General features: G+C 38.5%; 1 long non-coding RNA gene across 4 annotated transcripts in view; it reads left to right on the top strand.

Moving 5' to 3' along the window:
- LOC129052982 (uncharacterized) overlaps positions 1-13319 on the top strand; it is a 32408-nt gene extending 19089 nt beyond the window's left edge. For 2 of the 4 annotated variants that reach the window (XR_010139038.1, XR_008518116.1), the window contains exons 2-4: positions 6943-7067; positions 7500-7611; positions 11113-13319. This is a non-coding gene — a long non-coding RNA (uncharacterized LOC129052982). Of the gene's footprint in view, positions 1-3767; positions 3856-4854; positions 5244-6942; positions 7068-7499; positions 7612-11112 lie in introns of those variants that run through there. The other 2 variants (XR_008518115.1, XR_008518117.1) reach the window with 2 other exon arrangements.
- Positions 13320-27448: the final 14129 nt, after the last annotated feature.

Below are 27448 nucleotides of genomic sequence, written 5' to 3' on the forward strand. Positions count from 1 at the left end.
TGATGAAAGAGATGGTTGGGATTGTGGGCTCTGGATTGGTTGGTTTGTATTTAAAAAGCACAAACCTGAGACACAAACTGTTACTAAGGAGGAGAGTCAACAAGGAAGGCGGGGAGCCAGGGCAAGATGACATGAGCATATTATTTGGTTGCTCAGAACAAGGTCTGCCTAGCATACGCATATAGGGCAGATGTTTAGCTTCAAATTTGTGCAATATAGAAATGTGGCTAATACACTCCCCCTACCCCAAACTCGTAATGCTATTTCTTATTTGGTTGTTTGGTTGGTTTGATCACTGAAACCCAAGTATGAAATCAACCGCAAGTGGTATACTGCCATTTACTGGGTTGTTCTTAAAAATCATACACATTTTAAGGTAAATATTTATTTATTTGTGAAATGATTGTTGAATGCCTACTTATTTCGCCTGTATTTTTATTTGTTTTCTCACTAAGTTTGAATGACAAGAAAAATTCAATTCTAAGAGAGTATTAGTCTTTACTTCTCTTTTGTCCTTCTTGTTGCCAAATACCTTTAACAACAATTATAATGAAAGGCTTAATAAAATAGAAGAAACCTTATGAGAAAAAGTGTAACATAAAATAAGAAAAATAAATACCTTTCTTGTAACTGAAATATTTAATGGAAAAATTTCTATTTAAGAAAAAAATGCAGGGAATGTTCAGACATATAAGATTTAAATATAAAGTTTAAATAATAACTTCTAAACCTTACAATTAATCACAAAACCATTAATAAAAATCAGTCTAATCATAATAATGATTAAAGGGAACTTGAGGTAGTACCACACATTTGTAGTTGAGAACCAAAACACATATAGCTTACCGTCCACATTAATGTCTATATTTTTAGGCTGGTTTCACTAACATTACTTTACTATTTTAACTTTTTCCCAGGAAGAGAAGAGTTGTAAATAACTTTATTGTTACTTTCAAGAACTTTCCCCAAGCTCACTGGAAACAGCTCAGTTTTTCAATGGATAACATCAAATAATAGTACCCTCTTTCAATTTCTGAGATGAAAATCCTCATCTTACAGTGTCTCCTAACTCATAACTATTACATAATCATTACCTAATCCTAATCAAGCCCTCACATTGAAGAAATCCTCTTAAACCAAACCCTGAAACCTCATAAATATTATGACACTGTCCCTCCCACTTCAGACACTCCTAACAAACACTGTAGCCCCAATATCTTTATTCCTAGGTCTCATTATCTGAGACCCTTTTCAGGCATTTATTCCAATGCCTCCCAATGGGGGGAATGAGAGATAAGAACTACAGGACTATTGTCACATAACAACTCCATCCAAATCCCTGCACTAAGAGACTTGACCAAATTCTGCTATGGCATCTAACAGCCTAAGGCTGTGTCCCTAAGTTTATCCCAGCCCCCTATTTATATGCCTGCCTGAGAAAACTTAAGGCTACAAAGGAAATTTATTATTTGTTCTAGTCAGCACCTGATGATAGACCCTGGACCTCCCTTTCTTAGAGCATTTTCTAAAAAGGGCTTACAATTGTGAACATGTATTTCTTGCAACTCAGAATGATCTTTCTCAAGGACACAAGAGCCATTCCATTGAAATGTAATCACCAAGAAGGATAAGGCCTCTCTCCTAGTCTCTGTGAGAGTATAGCATCCTAACTTCCATAACTTCCAGGAAGCAGACGCAGCTGGCCTAATCATGTTTACATTAACCAACCCTTCGTACATTTTTGCTTTTTTGACTCTACCGAGCGCCCACAGTCCCTCCTCCCTCATGCTCCCTTGAAAATGTTCAGGCATGTTTCCACAAATGGGAATGGAGCTCAGTTCTTTCCCCTACTGTCAGTAATTACTGAATAAAACCTGTTTTTATCCCTTTTAACCAATGTTTGTCTATGTTTAATTTTGACAGGAGGAAACTTTGTAGAGACTTCTCTCCACTCTGACTTAGTACCAGTATGTTTACACTCTTAACCCTTCTCCTTCTGCGTCCCTCTGGCCCTGGTTTCATAAAACTGTTTGGGGCTCCCTCAGCAGGGAGAGGACCCTTTATCTTTGCTGAGCCTCAACCAGTGCAACTGTCCATAAGAGAAATCCAAGTTTCTCCAGTTTCCTCTCTTGTCTATACATTGCAGTAAGTGATCAAGCATAAACTGTTTCATTATTGACTTGCTTTAATTGTCTACTCCCAGTCAGTGGACTGGGAGAGGCAGACACACCCTCAATCTGGGTGGGCACCATCTAATCAGCTGCCAGTGCAGCTAGGATAAAAGGAGGCAGAGGAATGTAGGACTAGACTGGCTCAGTCTTCCTACCTTCATCTTCCTCCCATGTTGGATGCTTCCTGCCCTCAAACGTAGGACTCCAAGTTCTTCAGCTTTTTGATTCTTGGGCTTACGCCAGTGGTTTTCCAGGGGCTCTCGGACCTTTAGCCACAGACTGAAGGCTGCACTGTCAGATTCCCTACTTTTGAAATTTCGAGACCCAGACTTTCTTCTTTGCTCCTTAGCTTGCAGATGGCTTATCGTGGGACTTCATCTTGTGATAGACTCACACTATATTAAATAATGAATACTTTTCTACTGATATGTAATAACATCTCTTTCATATAATTTATTTGCTTTTCCTCTGTGTTCCTCACAAGCGAAACTGAAAACATTCTCCAGTAATTATCAGAGTGCCTGGCACATAGTAGACGATACATGTTCAAGGAATGTATCAGTAAGGACTTTTGAGAAGGCTAGTGCCCTATCTGGATGGAATTTGGGGTAGCAACTATTAGAAAAAGATATTTTTTCTTTCATTGTGTCACAGGGTTCCTCTGATTATTTTTCTCATTGATTGATTGTTGATTAGTTATTAAGTCAACACCTAGAATAAGACTGATTCTTAACTACTACCAAATATTAACCTTCTGTTTCAATGGACCTATTCCACTTAATTTGTATCCAATATAATATATTTATTTCAACCTGCTGGTCTTTGCTTTACCTCATTTAGCAGACGTTTCTTCTTTTTGTCTAGTGATACAAATATAGTTATGTCAGAACCTATTTTATTTTTTATATTTCTAGAAGCCCATCTTGTCTATTCCAGGTGCCAATCATTTTTTACTTCTCCCACCCACCATACCCACTAAAGTGATATCTTGTGATATCTTGGCCTTTCTTGGTCTCTATGTCTTATGCTTGCCATGCAGATTATCTATCAGTTATATTCAGATTTCCAACTAAGGTAGTTTAAAAAGTTAGAGAATGTTATACTTGAAAAAAACACTTAGAGTTTATGACGTCCAGTTTACAGATAAGAAAACTAGGCCTGAAAGAAGTGAAGGGATTTTCCCAAGGCCATAGAGCTAGCCAGTGGCTAGCAAGTGGTAGGGTTCGTATTTGGACAATAATGTATTGAATTTCATATCATGTCTCTTCCCTGTTTCACCATTCTTAGGTTTATTTGTCATGTTGATATTGAGCTGGAGATTGTAACACAGTGGTGTCAAGTTGAGATGTAAACTAAATTTTATATCCTCAACCTGGTGGAGGATGGAGAAGTCATTATTTTGAGCTAGATATTTGCTGCAGCTCTGTTATGGGAATGAGAAAGGAAGACTTGCAAGGTTACCATCATCCAGAAAGCTTCACATCTCAAAGACATATGAAGAAAGAATGGTAGAGAGTAGAAAAATATAGATGTTCATAGGTTCGTGGATTTGATGGTGAGAGAATAAAGGTGTTTCTTATTGCTATAGTAACCTTGTGCATAGAGTTCTGAGAAGGCCAAGAATCTGAGGACTCAAGTAAGCCAAAGTGTCCAACCAACTGCCTGAGTCTGGCCCAGATCATAGGTAAATCCTATTTTTGGAAGCTTCTTTAGATGGTTTTGGTAAGCATTCTACTCATGCTATGACTGGCTGGGCATAGCAAGAGTGTAAAGAAAATGGAGAGCTGACATTGCTTTCCCACCTCACTGTTTCTATCTTCAGGTGTATTACAGCTTCCCTGTGGTCTTTCTTTGCAAAGAATAGCTGTTTAGATTTTCTGGCCCAAATCCGTGCTTTACATTGACCAACTGTCCTGTCATTACCTAGTCACGTTATCCTTCCAATTTCATGAATGATTTATTAAAGATTGTGAGGATGTTTTTGTATACTGTAGTATAATTGTACCTGAAAACATGGATATATTTAGTGGAAAAATAGACCTATTACATAGTCTAACTCTGATTAATATATATTCCGTAACTTACAATAAATGCAAATATATTCTGTTTGTCCATAATATGATATTATTAAAGCTATCATCAAATCTATCTTGATACTACGTTACTTTTACAGTGAACATACAAGGTTAATTATGTCTTATATTCCATGGGAGTATGAAGCACATTGGGAGGTAATTTGTCTATTACAGAATTTATTAACAACAATAGATTTAATAGCTACTAGGTCAACGTAAGACATTTATTTGGGTGGAAATACGTTACTTAAATTCAGAAGATTTATAAATCAGTGAACTTTGCTTGGGTGTCTGCTCCCTGACCTTAAAATAGCTCCATTAAGGTTGTTATAATGAGCTCATTATTTATATTTTCTTCTAGTCCACATTCAGAAAAGTTTTTAGTAGGTGTAATAATCTGTTTAACACACTCAGATTTTGTAGTGAATATACACGAACCCAAAGAGAAAGATACTAGTTCTGAGTGAGGAGGTAAATTGCACAATAAGCTACAACACTGCAAAAGGGATCCCCAACCCTCTTTAAAAGGCCATTTCCCATCATTAGTGCATAATTAAGCGAATCAAGGAGGTTTAGTAATAAATGTATTTACTTTCAATTATTTTCAGGAAAACCTGTCCAAATGATCGTTTCCAAGCCCAGAGACTTCAGACAGAGCTTGTGAATTGTGCCTGCTGTTGTGAATCACAGGAATGCCTCAGTGAACTCATCTAGCCCTCTGTATTATATGTTAAACATTTAAGAGGGATATAGAAAAGGATACTATACATAGCCTAATATCCTGACAGTGTGTATCCCTGGGGCACTTCCTCTTATTCAGAAAACACTCCAGGAATCAGTGATGGATGAAAAAAGGAGGACACTAAGAAACAGGTCAAAGGTGACAACTGAATAAAAGTTGCTACAAGCTTTAACCTTAAAGTACTGAAGAAAAAAATTCTGCTGAGATTTGGTAGCAATACATATAACAGAAGGCTGAAGTCCAAAAATCCCTAAGGTATTTGGAGATATAGAAAGGCCAGATTAGAGGTCTTATCTTTTCCTTCCTTAAGAGTCAATTCTTTGTTAACTCTACAGTGTCTAGTACTAACATTTGTGGTAAAAATCTTTGACCGACTAATTGAAACATGTTATAGGAGATTGCAGCAAAGCACAAACCTAAATGCACATTGTCTTTTCCAAAAAGCTATTCTAAAAATCTAACTGTGGCTCTAGTTTGAATACATTCAAAGCCTACATCTGAGTTCCTTCTCTGGAATTAACCCAGGTGTTTTAGTCTCAGCCTCATCTAGAGCTTTTTTAAAGCAGATAATAGAAAGGAAGAGAGACAAAAGAGAAATCTGTTTAAACAGAGAAAGATACTCAGAATAAAATATGTATTTGGTCTGTGTCTATTTCTGTTTCTGTTTGCTTTTACTGTCTTTCTCAGCATTCTTCCTGTAGAGCCCTCAACCCAGAAATCCAATATTCTTATGCTGACCTCTAAGTTTGCAGAGGCCACATTTCACTCTTTGCAGACCTACCTTCCCACAGCAGTCCGTTTAAGTTTCACTTGTATTTTCTTCTTAGCTATCCAAATTTGCCTTTGTGAAAATACGGCAGGACTAAAAGTTTTTCATGCAGTTCCAAGTGTCTTCCCCATCCCTCTTGCCAAATCCAACTGACCAACTCATGACTTCAAAAACTAAAAGCCTAGTCTCACTGTTCCTCCTGCCTGTGCTATTATTACCATAGCCTCAATTTTCCCATACTTTCCATGAATTTGGTCAATGAACAACTCTCAAATTAAAACTCAACTCTGACCTTTTTTGATCAAGTTTATGAATTTTTAATGATCTTGCTCCACCCAGAACAGTCATCTTGAGCTGTCCTCAGTTCAAAAGGTTTCAATGACGGCTTGAGCTAATGGCTTTTCTTTGGTTTTTCTTTTTCACCACTTGTCTTGATCCTCTTTTCCTCAGGACATGGTTCTTTGTTGAATATTGTGATTTGATAAATCAATCTAGGTTGTAGGTTAATGATTGTCAATGAATAAATGTACTCTGTCATTGAAGTAACACAAATATGTGTCAATAGGTACCTGTAAGTAACTTAGAAATTTAATCCAAAACAGAATATGATAATCTTAATTTATCAGACTAAATAGGAGAGGTCATTGAAGGCAAAGAATGGTCCACATTCAAAAATCATTAATGCCACCACTGTACCAGGTTTCTGAGTACCTATGCATTTATTCTAAGAACCTAGCATCTATTTCGGTCTGCAATGAGAGATTCCATCTAAGAAAGTATAGCATTAAAAATCTAGAGCACAGAAAAGGAAGTCATGTCTTCACTGGGGCACCCTTGCCTCTCATTCTCAACTCTGAAGTACCTGCAATATTTTTTTTTCCTCAAGGGAGTATCATCACATATGTAAGATTTAAAATACCTCACCACAGGTTTCTAATTTCATTTAAGACAAACATGGCATCAGGACTCATAATCAAGTCTGTTTATGAAGCACGTGCATTTAGTGTTCAATTTATCATGTCTTAAAATGGGCTACTATAAAATATTCCTTCTATATGGGCATATTTTAAAAAATTGACTCATTAACAATTGGAAAGTTGTCTTTGTGTAATTTTATTATCTATATCATTAAGGTCCTTTTTTTGTATTTAATTTGTTTGTTTGTTTGTTTGTCTGTTTTCTTAGAGACGGGGGTCTTGCTCCATCACCCAGGCTGGAATTCAGTGGCATATTCACAGCTCACTGCAGCTTTCACCTTCCTGATTCAAGTGGTCTTCCCTCCTCGGCCTCCCAAGTAGCTGGGACCACAGGTATGCACCACTATGCCCTGCTATTTTTTAAAAAATTTTTGTAGAGATGAAGTCTTACTATGTTTCCCAGGCTGGTCTCAAACTCCTGGGTTCAAGTGATTCTCCTGCCTTGGCCTCCCAAATTGCTGAGATTACAGGTGTAAGCCACTGCACTCAGTCTTCTATTCCTTTTTATTTCAGCTTTTAAAATTGCATTTGACAGAGCAGGAGCATTGCCATTTTGTACAAGCACCACCATTTTAAAGTTCCCCTTGATCAAAAACTGCCTAAATCCAAAGGGCATCAGCCTAATAGCGGAGGTCAGCATGACCATAAACCACAAATTACATCTCCAACCAGAAACATTCCAACCCTAAGATAACTTCCCCCCAACCAGAAGGGACACCCTCCTGTTTGGATGAGGCTTATAATGAGGCCCCCTCACCATCACAGGAGGAAATCTCTTCACTGCTGGCACTGACAATGGAAGACTGAGGGTGCCCGGGATCCTTCACCCCCACATCCAGTGAATCCACGGAACCCAGGGTAATTGGGATGGTATCTGGTAAGATTATTTCCTTCCTTTCGGATACTGGGGTGAGTCTATCAGTATTAACTGAAAATCAAGGCCCATTAGAACATTCATCTGTTTCTGTTGTTGGCTTGAAGGACATACAAGTAACTCCCATACAAAACACCACCACTATACTGCTCATTTGAGAGAGTCACCTTCACTCACTCTTTCTTGGTCATTCCCCATTGTCTCACTCCTTTACTAGGAAGGAACATCCTGCACTAACTAGGGGGAATCATTTATTTATTAGCCCTACATCAAAGCCACCCTTACTTATTATTATGTCAAGAACAAAACCCCTTCTCAGACACTCCACATCAAATAGACTTAAATCCCAAATTCCTCAGCCAGGTAAATCCCATAGTATGGAACACTGACTCCCCCATAATAGCTACCTACCATTCTCCAATTCAAATTTCACTGAAGGATCCTAAATGCTACATAGCGGTCCCACAATATCCTCTCAACCATAATGGATTATGGGAACTCAAGCCCATCATCTCCTGAATTTTGACTGCCAATATTTTAATCCCCACCCATTCTCCCCACAATACACCTATTCTCCCAGTTAAAAACCTGGATGGTTCCTATAGACTGGTTCAGGATTTGTGACAAATGAACTCCTCCAATGTTTCTGTTTGTCCTGTTGTCCCAAACCCCTACACGTTCCTATCGTGAATTCCTCCCAACACTAGCCATTTCTCTGTATTAGGCCTCAAAGATGCCTTTTATTTTTTTCTACTCCTTTACATCCTTCCTCTCAAAACCTTTTTGCTTTCACTTGGACTGACTCTGACACAGGCTACTCCCAACAACTCACCTGGACTGTCCTCTCCCAGGGGTTTAGAGACAGCCCTCACTATTTCAGTCAGGCACTTCAGTTGGATCTTTCCCAAATACCTCTACAACCTAGCATTTTGCTTCAATACATGGATGATTTAGTTCTTTGCAGCACTTCTGTAGGACATTGTATTCAACACACCACCAGGCTTTTAAATTTTTGGCTGAATGTGGGTACTGGGTATCCAAAAGGAAGACCCAATTAACCTCTCCAAAAGTCTCATACCTGGGATTAATCATAACTCCAAATACTTGAGAAATTCTGCCAGCATGAAAGCAAGGCATTCAACAAGTCCCATTTCCTAAAACAGAAAGAGACTTTCTTTCCTCGGATTAGTGGGATATTTCTAATTATGGATAGCAAATTTTGCCATTATTGCTAAACCCCTTTATGAACACACAAAAGGAAATCTTGACCAACCACTCATTTCAACTCCAGACATTTATCATGCTTTCTCTCACCTAAAATGTCCCTTATTACAGGCCCCTGCATTAGGCCTTCCAACCCCCCTGAGACTCTTTCACTTATATTTACATAGTTCTTATAATCAGGCCCTTGGACTATTAGCCCATCCCTTTGGAGATTCCCTCCAACCAGTGGCATATTTTTCAAAACAACTATACCCCATTTACAAAAGCTGGCCCCTTTGCTTAAAAATTTTGGCCACAGCCTCTCTGATTATCCCAGAGGCACAAAAACTCAGGTTCTACAAACCCCTTCAGATATTTTCTTCTCACAGTCTACAAGATATGCTCAGCCATAAGGCACTCACCTCCATCTCATCCTTGTACATGCAAGCCTTACATTCAATCTCCTTCAACACTCTATCTGTCTTCATAGTTGCTTCCCCCCAATCCTAACCGCGTTTTGTCTTCAACATCAATTTTTGACTATGGCCAACACTCGTGTGACCAACACTCATGTTCTGATTCAATTGAAAATTATCTCACCATGTTTCACCACCTTACTTCCACTCACATAAAGGGAGCCCCAGATTGGTTTATAGGTGGCAGCACATCAAAAAACCCTCCCCTCCAAGCAGGATATACCATCATTGAAGGATATCATGATGATACCCATTCTAGAAGAGTCATAGAGACTGCCCCCTTGCCTTTGGGCACATCTTCCCAACAAGCAGAATTAGTTGCCTCAAAAAGAGCACTAACCCTAGCCAAAAAATACACAAGTTAATATATACACTGATTCTAGATATGCCAATAACATCATCCATTCCAATGCCCAAATTTGGAGCGAGGAGGCCTATCTCATGGCTAGGAGAACTCCTATCATTAATGAAAAATTAATCTATTATTCACTAAAGGCAGCTTTACTTCTAGAAAAGGTTGCAGTTATCCATTGCAAAGGACATCAATGAGATAAAAGCCACATTTCTGTAGGGAACTGTGAGGCTGACTATTGTCCAAAACATGCCTCAACCAATCATCCAATCATCCAATCCCCCAATACCTATTTCTCCTCATACAACATATCCCCTCCTTTTATCCAGAACACCAAATACAACAACTAGTCATGGTAGGGACACAATTCAAACCCCCATACTGGTTCATATGAGACAAATTAGTCCTACCTGACCCTGAAAAAACACCTCTTTTATGGGACATTCACAACCTCTTCCACACTAGCCATTCCTCTCTACAACATTTCTTAAGTTCCTATATACACATAACCCCAGATATAAAGGAACAGCTAAAAGCCATTTCCCATGAATGTTCTATTCGCCAAAAAGCTTCACCCCACTCCAACACTAGAGTCCCTTCTTTCCCAACCCATCAAGCTAGGGGACACCTTCCAGGACAGGATTGGCAAATAGATTTTACTCATAAAAGGTAAAAAAAGGTTTGATTTCTTCTAGTTCTGGTTGATACCTTTTTGGGATAGGTTGAGCCTTTTCCCACAACCAACAAATGGGCTTCTACTGTCACCACCAAATTAATAACAGAAATCATACCCAGGTTTGGGACGCCTGTTTCTTTTCAATCTGACAATGGTCCTGAATTCATCTCTCAGATTAATCAAACACTTGCACAAGCTCTACAAATCACCTGGAAGCTACACATCCTCTATCAACCTCAATCTTCAGGAAAGCTTGAAAAAATGAATGGCATTATAAAAAACACCCTCACTGGGTACTCACTCCAAATACATAAAGACTGGGTTACACTTTTACTTTTGTCCCTTCTAAAAGTTCAGGTGTTCCCATGTAAACCCTTAATGCTCAGCCTGTTTGAACTCATGTATAGGAGACCACTTGTCCCCTTTGTTCCACCTCAGGGTCAAGCCCCACCTCTACCAACTCCTCTCGTTTCCCCTCTTCTACATACCATCCGCTATTTCATTTGGGAATATGCTGACAAACACCTGCCACAACCCGACACCAACTCCTCTAATCCCTTCCTACAGCCAGGAGACTGGGTCCTGGTAAAAGATCCCAGTCCTGTCCCCAATTCCCCCCTCACACCTAAATGGAAGGGACCTTACCAAATCATCCTTACCACACCCGTGGCAGCAAAACTCCAGGGACTATCCTCAGCTGGATTCATGATACTTTTCTCAAGAAAACAGACTTTCTTCACCACATACCAAAACAACCAAATCTAAAACCCCTTCTGCTTTCTTTTGTGTCTCCACAGGACCCACTTCTCTTCACCTCAACCGAATCCCAGAGGAAAAGGAAGAGAAATCCACATAAGTTGCTTGTGTTCTTTTTCTCCCAAACTTTCATCACTTCCTAATCAACCTTGTTACAGAACTTCAGTGGTACCCTTACAAAACTCCCATTATATATCCTGAATAGCTCCTTACTGTTCTGTGGGACCTATGGCTTCAAGGAACTTTCCAGGACTTTACTCCTACCCACATAACCTTTTTCTCTTTTTGCTTGTTTCTTTCAATATAAATTCGCTAAGTACATCAACCACACCAATACAACCACTCCTCACTGATCTCAAGCTAGAACACTCTATAAATCTTACACAATCCCTCTTGCTGCAAGCTAACTCTTCCTTTGCTCTGGAATGCTGGATGTATGTATCACTGTCTTCCTCAGCTTACACAGCCCTTCCTGCACCTCTTCATGAGCTTTTACCAGGAAGCATAGCCCTAATTTATAAACTCCAAAAGGGAGCTTCCTTTTTTGAAAGAGCTGACATTCTGCTTGGTGATTATCCTACTTCCAGGGCCAATCAAGCTAACAAATTATTTCAAACCTATTACAACTCCCTACAATGCTTCAAGCCCCAAAGCCCTCCCGTTGAAGGGCCTATAACTAAACACACTCCCCTTTACAACAAACCTCACTTTGCTTTTCGGCCTCTGAGGGAAATTTCCCTGTAGGATCCTTAACATCTAACCAATGCAACTGCACTATCATTATTAAACATCCTTCTGACCATCAAACTAACTGAGTTGACTACCAAGTATCACCTGAAGCAAATGAAACATTTCTGCATTTGGCTCATTTTATGGCCTCTCCCTCAACCAATGTCTCTGGCCTAACTTGTGCTGTCCCTGGTGCCCAGCTTTTTCCATGGCTCAATATCAATGGTGCAACATCTGATCATATTAAATGTGTAAAAAATAACTCTTCCTATATCTCTACTATAGTAGGTGTCTCCCTGGCCTCCTCCTTGTCCATCTGGAGTAATGAACCACCAGAAAGAAAAACACCCCATCTTTAATTCACTTATTCTCTTTCCATATCTCTGCCTGTATTTATGAAAAAGTCTTGTTCTTTTTGTGTGGCACCAACACATATCTTTTTCTCCCCACTAACTGGACTGGAAACTGTATCCTAGTTTATCTATCTCCCTCCTTTGGACTAGTTCCTCCTAATCAACCTTTGTCTATCCCATCTGTCCAATATGTTAGGAAAAGAAAGGCCATCCGTGTCATTCCCTTAATGGCCACCTTGGGTATAACCTCCAGAATTGGATTGGGAATGGCAGATTAGCTACCTCCTTAACATACTTTAAGTCTCTTTCAACAGAACTACAGGGCTCTTTAGAAGATATAGCCCAAAGTCTTATAAGAGTCCAAGACCAACTAGACTCCTTGGCTGATGTCATCCTAAACAGACGGGGAGTAGACCTTATAATGGCTGAAAAAGGGGGCCTCTGCCTCTCATTGGGTGAGGAATGCTGTTTCTATCTCAATCAATCAGGCTTAGTAAGAGACGCTGCTGAAAAACATAAAAGGGGGGCTAAAAAGCTAAAGGAATACCAGAACAACCAAATAAATTCTTGGTTTGGGAAAAAAATCATAGCATGGGTCATTCCATTCCTCGTCCCTCTCCTAATAATATGGCAAGGACTAATGTTCTTACCATGCCTAATTAACCTTTTTCAAAGGTATTAACTGACAGGATCATGGACATTTCACAGATAACTACCCCAAAACATCTACAGATGGCGTTACTCCTACAGTCAATTCAAGACAAGCACTGCCATTTTAAAGTTCCTAAGGATTAAAAACTGCCTAAATCAAAAGTGTATCAACCTAATAGCTAAGGTCACCATGACCATAAACTACAAATGACATCTCTGACCAGAAACATTCCAACCCTAAGATAAACCCCTCCCCAACCAGAGACATGCCAGCCCCAAGATAACCTCCCCTCCAGCTGGAGAGACGTGAGCCCCAAGATAACCTCCCCTCTGAACAGAGACATTCCAACCCTGCAATAAACTCCTTCACACAGAAACATTCCAAGCCTGTGATAAGCTCTCTCATCCTAAAACCCTTAAATACTCTTAGTTTGTAAGAGAGAGTGCTCCTGACTGAAGTCGGCCAGAAGCCCCTCTCAGGTTTATTCTCCAAAATAAACCTGTCTTTGACTGTTGAGCCGCTTTTTTGTGTTTCTTTTCTCTTTATTTAACTCTTACCATGTTTACTATTACTACAGGGAAATTTCGACCCTTCATTTCATGTAACTTTCCTGCTTCAGCCAGTATTTAATAGCATGTTCTATTAAGTTACTTCATGGTATATGGTAGTTTTAAAAATAAGAATGGATATTGTCAAATCAAAGTTTAAAAGAAAATAGCTTGTAAATAATTAAAAAGAAATTATAAAAAATGCTCTGAGCTGGAAAGCAGCTTAAAAATTATTTCAGGTTTATATTCTCACAAGTAATATTCTAATTCCACTAGTGTTTTCTGGTGACACATAACAATGAGAATTTACTCTTTTATCAGTTCAGAGATGAACCAATCTCTTGATAGCTACCAAATTCTCAATTAGAAATGCAAATAGCTATCATTGCTATTGCCAGTGGAATGTGTAAACATCTATACACACTACATTAACTAGTTTGAAAATATTCCTTGATGTCATTCCTTAAAACATCTTTAGTAACTAGTTAAGAACTCTTATTTTCAAATTAATGTTTTATTGAATTACACTTTTTCTCACTAAACAAATTTTAGTATGTGATGGGTTTTTAATGGCCAGAAAACACACTCATTGTTCACTTTTATCCTGTGATCAAACTACATGCCAGTGATAAAATACTGATTTATAATTTAAACTTCTCTTGAGGGAGGCAAATGTCAGTTCCTACCTTGGCTTATTATAACACTATCTCTGTTGCCTTATGTACAATTCAGAAATTAAAATATGCTTGTATTTTGGATAGAGAAGGACAGGATAAATCAAATACTACATAGTAATTGACCTTGTATAGACTCTATTTCAAAAGATACTTTACCAGCTTGAGCAACATAGTGAGACACAGTCTCCACAATTTTTTTAATTATTAGCTGGGCATAGTGTGACACATGTTTGTACTGCCAACTACTCAGGAGACTGAATAGGAGGATCATTTGATTGCCATTATTACAACACTGCACTCCAGCATGGGTGAAAGAGAGAGACCCTATCTCAAAAAATATATAGAACAACAATAAAAGATACTTTAATACCTAGGATGAATTTTTTTGTGGTGGAAAAATCTAATGACATTGTTCATCAAATTAACTATAAGATAAATGACATAATTAAAAATTTTTGCCATGATATATTTTAAGAAACATTTTTCATATAATATCAAAATGAGAGAAAAATTGCTGTCATTTTCTAAAATCACTCTGAGAATAGTAAAATTAACTAAATCCATGTTGAAATGAGAACACTATAGATAAATAATATTTGTAAAGTACTCCAAGAATTTTAATCTTTTTAATATATTTGTCTCTCAAGTTTATTGAAAAAAGTTTGAAAATTCGAAGTTCAAAGAGCAATGCCTTTTATTGTGGTAATGTTTTGTTTAAAATACATCTTTATAATATATACATATTTCACTTTTCAATGATTTCTGAGTTATAATTTTTTTGATAAAGGTCATATAAAATGTCAGGAAATGTTTGATTTTTAGTGAAAAATTATCTTGAAAACTATTATTTGCTGTTTTATTTCAAAGAAACAAGAATGAAGAGGAAAGAAATATTTCATAACAAAAGTGTTGGGGTTTTTTAACTCAAAAATATTATTCATTTTATGAAATATTTCACAAGTTAGAATGCATTGTGAATTGGGAATGTTATATAATAGGTTTGTTAATTATTAATCTTGACTTCTAATTGCCAAATTATTCAAATTGATGATGTCTTGCAACTAGGCACACCAAGACACATTTGGAAGAGTAACTTTATGAAACACTTTGTAAATTAGTGATAATTTAAAAATTAGGTTATTACTAGGTATATAAATTCACAGGGAAGTATGATTTTTATGCTACATACATTTTAAAACGCTCTTATTACTGTAGGCCTGGCTACATTAGGGTAATTACACAAAGTTTCAAGAAGGGGGAAATTTCCTTAAAATCTTAAACCATTGTATAACATAAGTATAATTATAATAACAATAATCCCAATTCTTAATGCATTATACACTCATAGTTAATGGACTATGCAAAGAAATATTACTGACCACAAAGCACACAAATTCTTCCACCTCTCTCCATGTCTACTACCAACACAAACTAAGCCTTTTTCTTGCTAGGGTTATAGCAATAGACTTGTGCCTGGTTTTCCTATGTTCAATCTAGTTGAAGCTCATTAATTTGTTGCTTTAATTATTTGATTAATACCAGTCACTGCCTTTAACCTACAAGTTCCCTGAGAGCAGGAATCAAACTGTTTTTGCTCAACATTGTATCTTAGGGTCTGGCACATGGTAAACACTCAATGAATATTTGCTTGATAAATGAAACAAAATGTAAAATAAATAAAATAGAAGAATACAGCACAAAACATTCATAATGTGTTTTTCTGGAGAATGACAAATAGGACAAAAGTTAATATCATCACAAAATAGTCTAGATACAATAATTTTCAGAGCCCTGGGCTTGATACGAATTAATAACTCAATCATGTTACAACTAATTATACTTGAGCTTATTATCCTCAATTGCCTTTTTTGGTGTCAAAATCAAGTCATATTGATATTTTATTTCAATATGCTTTTCTAAATTTTGAAAATAAATTAACAATGATATTTCATTTTTTATAATAATAAAATAAACGTTTTTATCTTATAAACTAAATTTTCTTAACAATTTACTGTACATTTACCATTTGTGAATCTTTTGTTGAAATTTATTGGTACTTTCACCCTGTTTCACTCTTTGGGGAAAATCAGTTAGTCTATTCATGACAAATTGTTGCCAGCAATTTCATCCTTCTCATTTGTCTTAAAATTAGTTACTTCAGAGTAGGAGTCTCTGCCACCCACGATCAAGTGATTTTCTCACCTCAGCCTTCCAAGTAGCTGGGACCAGGGGCATGCGCCACCACACCTGGCTAATTTCTTGTATTTATTCATAGAGGTAGGGTTTCCCTATGTTGCCCAGGCGGTTCTCAAACTCCTGGGCTCATGCGATCTGCCAGCCTTGGCCTCTCAAAATGCTAGGATTACTGGCATGAGCCACTGCACCCAGCCATTATTTCATCCTTTTTTATTGCTCTTCTGGAAGGCTTTTCAGCTCTAATATGCTTATCTTATTGAGGAAACAAGAGTAAAAATGAAAAAGAATTATATACTATATTTTAGAAAGAGAGACACCACGGATTTTAGAAAGGGAAGCTTCTTTATGTTTTGCTGTTGATGCTCCACCTTCCTTGCAGAAAGCTAAACAGGACAAAAGTTAATATCATCACAAAATAGTCTAGATACAATAATTTCCAGAGCCCCGGGCTTAATACGAATTAATAACTCAGAGTCACTCATCTCATAACTATTATACTTGAGCTTATTTTCCAAAATTGCCTTTTTTTGGTGTGAAAATCAAGTCATGTAGATGAATTTCATGATCTATTTGAACATAGATACTTATTTCATGACTAAATGATCTGACTTTGATATATTTGTCTTATTTTTTCAAAATATCTGGTTAGATCATGTTTTCTACTTTATATACTGACTTTCTAGGCCAGACTGACAAATATCCTACATTAGACATGGAGGCAGTCTGAATTTCAATGAAAAAGTAATGAATGTTTTGCAACAAACCTTTACGTTATTGGGTATGTAGAAAGGTTAAGACCACTGAGACGTACACTTACATCCATACCCTGGTTTATTATATGCAACTAAATTAAATTGTTTCAAAATTTTGCTAATGATTCTAACAATATAATCCTTATATTAATGTTGAAAACAATTGCATTTTTTATTTTTTGGTTGATCAATTTTGTGGCATAGTTTTGAATCCCAGACACCTTGCAGAGCAATACTTTGCTTTTCACTGTCCAAAGAGATACAAGTATAAAGTATACTTTCATCTTACTCAGAGGCAGTCATAGATTTTTTTTTTTAATATACAGTGTCAGATCAGGAAAAGAAGCTATCACTGATAGAATTTTTTTAAAACATCGTAATTTTTAAAAAGTCATTTTCTATGACACATCATGCTGTAACATTGAGATTCATAATACTCTGCCCTGATATGTTATTAAATGTGAGGATAAAAATAATTACTAAATCCTTCTTCATTACACATGTAGAATTTTTACTTCAGCCTAATTTCCACAGTAATTAGTTCATGTCTTTATTAAAGAGAGTCTCTGGAAAAGTTCAAATTTAGCTGTGTCATAAGTAGCCAACTGGAGGACTTATCTTTCCGAAGAGAAGCAAGCCAATAAAATTATTCAAGATTATCAGCAGGCACATTTTCTAGATGTAAATTCCATCTCCAACCAAATCCTTCTGAGCACAATCTCAATGGCAACAATAAAGCAGGTCTCACTCCAGAGAATGTTACCCCTGTTGCACTTCAACATTTAGACAGGGTCTTCTGTTTGTTTCTTTGATTTTACAGAAAGAGCTTTTCAACTTTTTAAACTTGTTTGTTTCTTTCAAATAGAAAAATAGTAGGTTTTCAAAGGAAATTTTACCTACCTAATTACTTTTAACAAATTCAAATTCTGATTGCGCATACAAAGATATATAATGTGCTTTAAAAAATTTTCTGTTCTGTTTTAGAAAGTACTAATATCAGAAATACATTTTAGTGTGCTATTTCTGAGACATTCGTTTTTTAAGAAATCAGTAAAAACATTGGATTATAATAGAAATGGCAAAATTTCCCCCATTCAGTTACATATCATGTAAAAATTTAATCACCATGAAGCATTTATATCATCATGTTGAATAGCTTTCCCTATATTATCAATACTTACATGCATCAGTTCATATTTAAAATGGCACAAATATTTTGAATGGATAAAGTTTATTATAAAAGGCATTCATTCCCACAAGCTGCTGAGCAATTTTATATAGTAGTTTTATATATAATTGTTTCTCTTACAGTTATCATGTAAATTGAGCATCCTAATCACAATGCAAGTTGACATATGTTTTCATTATTGTTATTATTTTATTGTATTTTATTTTGTTTTTCCAAGATAGCAAATTGGAGTCAGTGTTAGCAAGACTCTCCCACTTGGAAAGACAAAATAGTGTATAGTTATTCACACTGTGAACTCTATTTCCAAGAAGAAATGCAGAAACTTAACAGGAAAACTGAAATCCATCAATTCTCTGAAAGAAGCTGCATGCTGCAGCCTACATTGTGAGGTAGGCAAAAAATTGTTTTAAGTTTCTAGAATGTGAGAGGGAAAGAGAGTGCTTCAGGATATACCCTCCCACCAGGGAACCTGGAAATCCAGGCCACAGGAAAAGCCTGAACACTACACAGAGCTGGTACTGATTTAGGGAGCAGTGAGGAATGGGAAGAGCCTTGTGTGGGACCTTGTGGAAGTCACCCAATTAACTCAGGCAACATTTGCAAGTTGAAAGAAGCTCCTACCTGAATTTTGTGAAATAGCTATTTCCCAGGAAGGCTTCTGGTCTGGGGCAGTCTTAGTTCTGAATATAGACGTCCTGGAATTTAGCTCACTGCTGTTAGCAGAAATCTACAGGTGTGAGACCTACCTTGCCAAGTGCATGGGATCTGGGTGGGGCTTACTGATGCCTGCTGTGCCCCACTTCTTGCACAAACTATCCTGTGCAGTAGAGGCAGCTTTTCTCCACTCTGGTACATTACATCAGTGGTGAGGTAACTGTCCCTCAACTCCCACAGTGGCTGCAGATTGCCCACATATGGAGAGTCAGAGCATGGATGTGTCTGACCCAGCCCCCACCTGATTTTTCCCCTCTACCCACACTGATAGCTTAACACAAAAGACAGGAACTTTTGGGAGCTTTATGTCCCCACCCATCACCTGAGAACCAGGTAATGGGTAATACAAGGCAAACACAAATCTCAACACTACTACTGCCTCTGATGCTCCTTTGCAAGCACAACCTCCTAGCTGGAGGCCAACCAACACAGTCCATTACAGCACCTTCAGGTAAATAACACTGCACCCTGGAAGGAGAAAATTTGTACATGATATCAGCTATCACCATTGCCTGCACCAACATGACTAACCAGGAGGTCCTGATACTGTCTACGCGACCAGTTTATTTATACTACAACTGACATTTGAGAAAGCCAACACACTAACACTATCTATAGCCAAGGAATCTCAATGAGTCTACATTACTCCCCTGCCACCTGCATTAGAACTGGTACTGGTACATGATACTGGGAGACTTGAGGACAGGTCACATCTCTGAATCCCTTGCAGACATTTCCCAGCACCAGCCTAGAGTGTGGCAGACCCATTAGGCAGCTAAGCCCAGAAGAGCAACAGCATTCACAGTCTGGTTCTCAGGGACTCCTACTACTAGGGCAAGGGGTAGTACGTCACGTAAAGGAAACACTCTATGGGATGAAAGTACCTGGATAGCAGGCCTTCAGTCCCAGATTTTTCCACTTGTGGAAAGTTTTTTTCAACAGAGGCACAGTTGCAGTAATGGGCTCAGCAGGGAAAGTCTGCAGTTCTACTCCAACAGTCAGGAAGCTCTGGTTCTCATGAAGGGTCTTGGAGAAGAGGAAATATTTCCCCCCTTTTCCACCACTGAAGACATAGCTGAGGCTTTTCCCTCAGGAGAGTGGCATGGGTGCACATATAGACAGCTTTTCTGAAACACTTCAGGGTGATCCACATAGGACGGGCACCCTCCAGGTGCAAGCTTGCAGGAGATGTAGAGTCACCATTCATCTCTACTTGGAGCATCAACATTCCTGCATAATAAAAAAGAGATGCCTGTCTGATCTGAATACCCAGAACACTGGGTCAAGAGTATGTGTGGGAGGTGGATTGCTTTCCTTCTGTCCTGGCAAGGGAGTTGAAATGGCTCCAGTCCTTTCCTCTGATAAGAACTCAGTGTGACTCACTGAGAGCTCCCCCAGCCATCTCTGTCAAGGCTAGGACCCCTGCCCACCATTGGGTATTGCATTCACCAACCTGCTTTAGCCATAGACAGTTTTTACTAAGGATGCCTCCCATATTGGCTAGAAACCTGAGTGATTCAACCCAGTAAATAAAATACTGGGAAAAATAAATAAATAAATAAATAAATAAATAAATAAGTAAATAAAGCAACAGCATTCACGGTAGTCTGGCTCAGTAAATAAATTACTTGGGAATATTCAACCCAGTAAATAAAATATTCAACTTTGTAAATAAAATACTGGGGAAAAATACATAAGTAAAAGTGCAAACCATAGGGAATGAGTTTCAAGAGATCTCTGCCACTCCAACTCTATAGGAGACTGAACTTCTCACACACCAAGCATGTTTCCACTACAACCAGCATCTGAGAAAGCAATCATATAAAGATTCTCTGTAACCAGGGAACTCATATAAAACCTTCATCCTGAAAGCATCAAGAGCTTAATTATACTACAATAAACTATAAACATTAAAGTCATATGCTTAAGGGGGAAAAGGGCAATTTTGAAATAAACACAGTGAAATCAAAAATAAAATTAAGAAAAAATAGAAGAAATATTCTACCGAAATCAGAAGGAACCAGAAAAATAATTCTGGTAATATGACAAAAGAGGATTCTATAACACCCTCCAAAAATCACACTAGCCCTCTGGCAATGGATTCAAATCAAGATGAAATATTTGAAATACCAGATAAAGAATCCCAAATGTTGATTATTAAGCTACTCAACAAGACACCATAGAAAGGTAAAAACCAAAGTAAAGAAAGTAAAACAAACAAACAAAAAATAATTCAGGTGTGAATAACAAGATTTCTAAAGAGATTGATATCTTAAGGAATATCAATCAGAAATTCTGGAAATGTAAGACGTACTCAGGGAATCACAAAATACAGTGGAAAGAAGTTTCAACAATAGACTAGAACAAGTAGAAGAATGTCTTTCAGAGCTTGAAGACAAGGCTTACAAATTAATTCAATCAGAGAAAAACAAAAGAAATAAGAATCAAAAGAAATAAACAAAGTCTCCATAATTACAGAATTATCTAAAATGACCAAACCAAAGAATAATTGGTGTTCCTAAGGGAGAAGGGAAAGTTAAAAGTGTGAAAAACATTTTTTGAGGTAATAATTGAGAAAAACTTCCATGGCCTTGCAGGAGACTGATATTCAAATAGAAGAAGCTCAAAGAACTCCTGGGAGATTTATTGCAAAAAGGTCATCACCAAGGCATATATTCATTAGACTATCTAAAATCAATATGAAAGAAAGAATTCCAAGAGCAGTAAGACAAAAGCATCAGGTAACCTATAAAGGAAAACCCATCAGACTAACAGGAGAGTTCTCAACAGAAACTTTATAAGCCAGAAGGAAATGGGGTCCTATCTTTAGCTTCCTTAAACAGAATAACTGTCAGCCAATAATCTTGTATCCAGCAAAACAAAGTCTCATAAATGAAGGAGAAATAAAATCACTTCCAGTCAAACAAATGCTGAGCAAATTTGTTACTATCAGACCAGTAGTACAAGAAATGTTAAAAGAAGTCCTAAACCTTAAAACAAAAGCTTGATATGTACCAAAATAAAACCTCTTGAAAGCATAAAACTGAAAAAGCCTACAAAACAATAACAAAACAACAAAAAGCCAAGTGTCTAGGTGTATTAGTCTGATTTCATACTGCTATAAAAAACTGCCCAAGACTGGGCGATTTATAAGAGAAAGAAATTTAATTGACTCACAGTTCAGCACAGCTGGGGAAGCCATGGTAAACTTACAATCATGGCAAAGTTGAAGAGGGAGCAAGGCACCATCTTCACAAGGTGGTAGGAAGAAGAAGTGCTGAGTGAAGGGGGAAGAGCCCCTTATAAAACCATCAGATCTCATGAGAACTCACTCACTATCATGAGAACAGCATGGGGGAAACTGCCCCAGTGAGCCAATTACTTCTACCTGGTCTCTACCTTGACATTTGGGGATTATGGGGATTATAATTCAAGATGAGATTTGGGTGGGGACACAAAGCCTAACCATATAATTCTGCCCCTGGACCCTCCCAAATCTCATGCCCTTTCATGTTTTGAAACCATGTTTTCAAAACCAATCATGCCTTCCCAAAGTCTTCATTAATTCCAGTATGAACACAAAAGTCCAAGACCAAAGTCTCATCGAAGACAAGGCAAGTCTCTTCTGCCTATGAACCTGTAAAATCAAAAGAAAGTTAGTGACTTCCTAGATGCAATGGAGGTACAGTCATTGGATAAATACAGTCATTCCAAATGGGAGAAATTGGCCAAAACAAAGGGGTTACAGGCCCCAATGGACCAAAATCCAGCAGGGGAGTCAAATATTAAAGCTCTGAAATGATCTTCTTTGACTCCACGTCTCACATCCACGTTACACTGATGCAAGAGATGGGCTCCCACAGTCTTGGGCAGCCCTGACCCTGTGGCTTTGCAGAGTACAGCCCCCATCCCTGCTTCTCTCACGGGCTGGCATTGAGTGTCTGTGGCTTTTCCAGGCACATGGTGCAAGCTGTTGGTAGATCTACAATTCTGGGGTCTAGAGGATGGTGGCCCTTTTCTCACAGCTCCACCAAGCAGTGCCCTAGAGGGGACTCTGTGTGTGGGCTCTGGCCCCACATTTCTCTTCTACAATGCACTAGCAGAGGTTCTGCATGAGGACTCCACCTCTGCACCAGACTTCTTCCTGGACATCCAGGCATTTCCATACACACTCTGAAATCTAGGCAGTGGTTCCCTAACCTCAATTCTTGACCTCTGCACATCCACAGGTTCAACACCATGTGAAAGCTGTCAAGGCTTGGGGCTTGCACCCTCTGAAGCTACAACCTGAGCTGTACTTTGGCTCCTTTTAGCCACAGCTGAAGTGGCTGGGACACAGGGCACCAATTCCTGAAGCTACACACAACATGGGGACCCTGGACCTGGCCCAGAATGACATTTTCTCCTTCTAGATCTCTGGGCCTGTGATGGGAGGGGCTGCAATGAAGATGTCTCACATGTCCTGGAGACATTTTCCCATCGTCTTGGTGATTAACACTTGGCTCCTTTTTACTTATGCATATTTATGTGCCAGGTCTGAATTTCTTCCCAGAAAATGTGTTTTGTTTTTGACTGCATTTTCAGGCTGCAAATTTTTCAATCTTTTATGCTCTGCTTCCCTTTTAAACATAAGTTCCTATTTCAGATTACTTCTATCAAGTTCAAAGCTCCACAGATATCAAGGCCAGGAGCAAAATGTCACCAGTCTCTTTGCTAAAGCATAGCAAGAGTTACCGCTTCTTCACCCAAAACCATCTCAGCCTGGACTTCATTACAGCACTATCAGCATTTTGATCAAAACCATTCAACAAGACTCTAGGAAGTTCCAAACCTTCCCACATCTTCCCGTCTTTTTCTAAGCCCTCCAAGCTGTTCCATCCTGTGCCTGTTACTCAGTTCCAAAGTTGCTTCCACATTTTTGTATATTTCTATAGCAGCACCCTACTCCCTGTAGTATCAATTTACTATATTTGTCCATGTTAATACTGCTATAAACAACTGCCTGAGACTGGGTAATTTATAAAGAAAATAGAATTAATTGACCACTGTTCATCCTGGCTGGAGAGGCCTCAGAAAACTTACAATCAAGACAAAAGGCAAAGAGGAAGCAAGACACCTTTTTTACAAGGCAAAAGAAAGGAGAAGTGTCGAGCAAAAAGAGAAGAGCCCTTTAGAAAACCATCAGATTTCCATGAGAGCTCACTGGGTATTACAAGAACAGAATGGGGGAAGCTGCCCCATGATTCAATTACCTCCACCTTGCATCTCCCCTGACATTTAGGGATTATGGGGATTATAACTCAAGAGGAGATATGTGTGGAAACAGAAAGCCTAACCATATCACTAGGCAATAATTAATATAATGAATATGACAATTCTTCACTTAAAAGATATAGATTGGCAGGATGGATAAAAGAATCAAAACCAAATATCTGCTGTCTTCAAGATACCTAAAATGTAAGAATTCATATAAACTCAAGGTAAAGGGGTGGAAGATATTCCATGCATATAAAAATAAAAACCAAAAACAGGCAGTAGTAGCTATTCTTGTATCAGATAAAACAGACTTTAAAGCAACAGCAGTAATAAAAGACAAAGGGGGTCATTATATAATGATAAAAGTATCATTCCAACAAGAAGACATTATAATTGTAATTATATATATACCTAACATTGAAGATCCCAGATTCATAAAACAATTGCTAGGGAAGAGCAAGATGGCTGACTAGATGCACACAAGTGGAACAGCTCCCATGGAGGGACTGAGACTGCTGGCATGCTTTTAAAAGATATTTAGAGGGAAGATGCTGAGAGTGGGCAGAGGAAAGACACAGAAGCTAGGCTGAAGGGGAAGAAAACTGGGAACCCCTCATTGGTTACTGTGCACAGGGACTCATTTTTTAACCACAACAACCCCAGCAGAATGGAGGAGTTTACCTGGCGAGGAGCAACCCACTCTCAAAACAGAACTTTGGAACCCCAAAAGAAGGGGACCCCTTGACCACAGCAGACACTTAAGGTGGCAGGGAAAGCTGCTTAGTTAAATGGTGGAGCAGCAAGCTAGCTGATGTGAAGCCCATAGGGTTTGGTGTGGTAGCATCTCTAGTGGAGCATGATCAGAGATGGCCATCACTCTAGGCTTGACTTGCTCCATTAAGAGATGTTAGTCCTAGGGGAACTGTCAGACCTTGTCTCTGCAGGGGCAGTCTTGCACTAAGATGGGGCTGGCCCAATCTGACCACTCCTTGGTCTGCTGGCCTCTCCCAGGGCCACAGCCTGGCCATGCCTGCTTAATAAGGAAGTCTTGGGTGACCTGGGGGCACACACCATAGCTTCTACAACAGTGGATTGTGCCTGACCAATAGAGAGCTCCAGTGAGGTGGCTTCTACATCCATGAACCAGCCCACAGGTTCCCTCCTGATACTGCAGCTTCCCCAAAGCCCACAGCATCTCCCCACAGGTGTGTGTCTATATGGGAAGGTTTTGCTTTACTTGTCTTGCCAGCACACAGAAGTGTAGTCCACCACCGGCACCCCCCAGCTAACCACCATTGCAGATACAGCCTTGCTGGGCACAGAGCCAGCAAACCTAGCCCCCCAAAAGTACCACACCCTTATGCTAAAACTGCACAGAGAACAGTGGAACTTTTTACAACCTGAGTAATCACAACTGCTTGCAGGTCACAGAAAGGACACCCAGACCAGTGCCAGCCAGCACTCCAACCCAAACCAACACCAATTTCAGTGCAATGGTGCACACAGTCTCCAGCAGGAGCCCCCTGCATCCCCCAGAGTTTTCTTGCATCTGCCACTGTGGTGAATGCCTGCAGGGAGGCAGGTACACCTGCATTTACTAGCACTCTACTGCAGGTGCTTCCACTCTCCACATCTTCTGGTGCAGCAGACTCCATAACTCAAGGAGACAGAGAACAATGTCTGGAACTGATACAAGTCCCCCACTTCGAGCATGAAGTCCAGGAGTTGAGAGCTGATCCTTGGCCCCCCTAAAACCTCCAGGAAATGAACCCTGTTAGCTGAATCCACCTTATGACACAATCAAACCCTCAAGGTCATCAAATAGCATAAAAGAGAAAAAATTCATAGGTTAGCAATCTCAAAGACAAGGTAAATAAACCCACAAACATGAGAGAGAAAAATGTAAGAAAGTTGAAAATTCAAAAAGTTAGAGTGCCCTCTTTCTTGCAAATGACTGCATCATCTCTCTAGCAAGGGTTCAGAACTGGGCTGAGGCTGAGATGGCTGGAATGACACCCAATACAAGGAGCTAAAAACCATAATAAAACAATGCAGGAGTTGACAGACAAAAGACCCAGTCTAGAGAAGAAAATAACCAACCTGATAGAGCCAAAAAACACACTACAAGAAGTTCTTAATGCAATCACAAGAATTAATAGCAGAACAGACCAAGCAGAGGAAAGAATTTCTGAGTTCAAAGACTGGATTTCTGAAATAAGATAGGCAAACAAGAATAGGGAAAAAAGAAATAAAAAGAAAGAACAAGACCTCCAAGGAATATAGAATTATGTAAAAAGAAAATAATCTATGACTGATTGCTGTCCTAGAAAAAGATGGGGAAAATGGAGCCAACTTGGAAAACATAGTTTAGGATATCATCCATGAGGACTTTCCAAAACTCGTTAGAAAGGCCAACATTCAAATTCAGGAAATGCAGAGAACCCAAGTAAGATAATTCACACAAAGATCATCCTCAAGACACATAATCATTAGATTCTCCAAGGGTGAAATTAAAGAAAAAATGTTAAACACAGCTAGAAATAATAGTTAGGTCACCTACACAGGAAGCTCATCAGACTAACAGCAGACCTCTCAGCTGAAACACTGGAAGCCAGAAGAGATTGGGGGACAGTATTCAACATTCCAATCCAGAATTTCATGTTTGGCTGAACAAAACTTCATAAGCAAAGGAGAAATGAGATCCTTTTCGAACAAGCAAATGCTGAGGAAATTTGTTGCCCCCAGACTGACTTTACAACAGCTTTTGAAGGAACCACTAAATATGGGGAGGAAAGACCGTTATCAGTCATTAAAAAAACACACTGAAGTACACAGACCATTGACACTATAAAGCAACCACATAAACACGTCTGCAATATAACCAGTTAACATCATTATGACAGGATCAAATCAACACATATAAATACTAACTTTAAGTGTAGATGGAATAAGTGTTCCAATTAAAAGACACAGAATGGTAATCTGGATAAAGAACCAAGACCCATTGGTACAATTTCTTCAAGAGACCTGTCTCACATGCAATGACACAGAGAGGCTCAAAATAAAGGAATAAAGAAGAAAAATCTACCAAGCAAATGGAAAACAGAAAAAAAGCAGAATTCGTAATCCTAGTTTCTGACAAAATAGACTTTATATCAACAAAAATCAAAAAAGACAAGGGAATTGCATAGTGACAAAGGGTTAAATTCAACAAGAAGAGTTAACTATTCTAAATATGTATGGACTGAAACACAGGGACACTCAGATTCATAAAGCAATTTATTAGAGACCTACAAAGAGACTTAGACTCT

This window comes from Pongo abelii, chromosome X (genome assembly GCF_028885655.2).
Source record: "Pongo abelii isolate AG06213 chromosome X, NHGRI_mPonAbe1-v2.0_pri, whole genome shotgun sequence".
NCBI classification, from domain to species: domain Eukaryota; kingdom Metazoa; phylum Chordata; class Mammalia; order Primates; family Hominidae; genus Pongo; species Pongo abelii.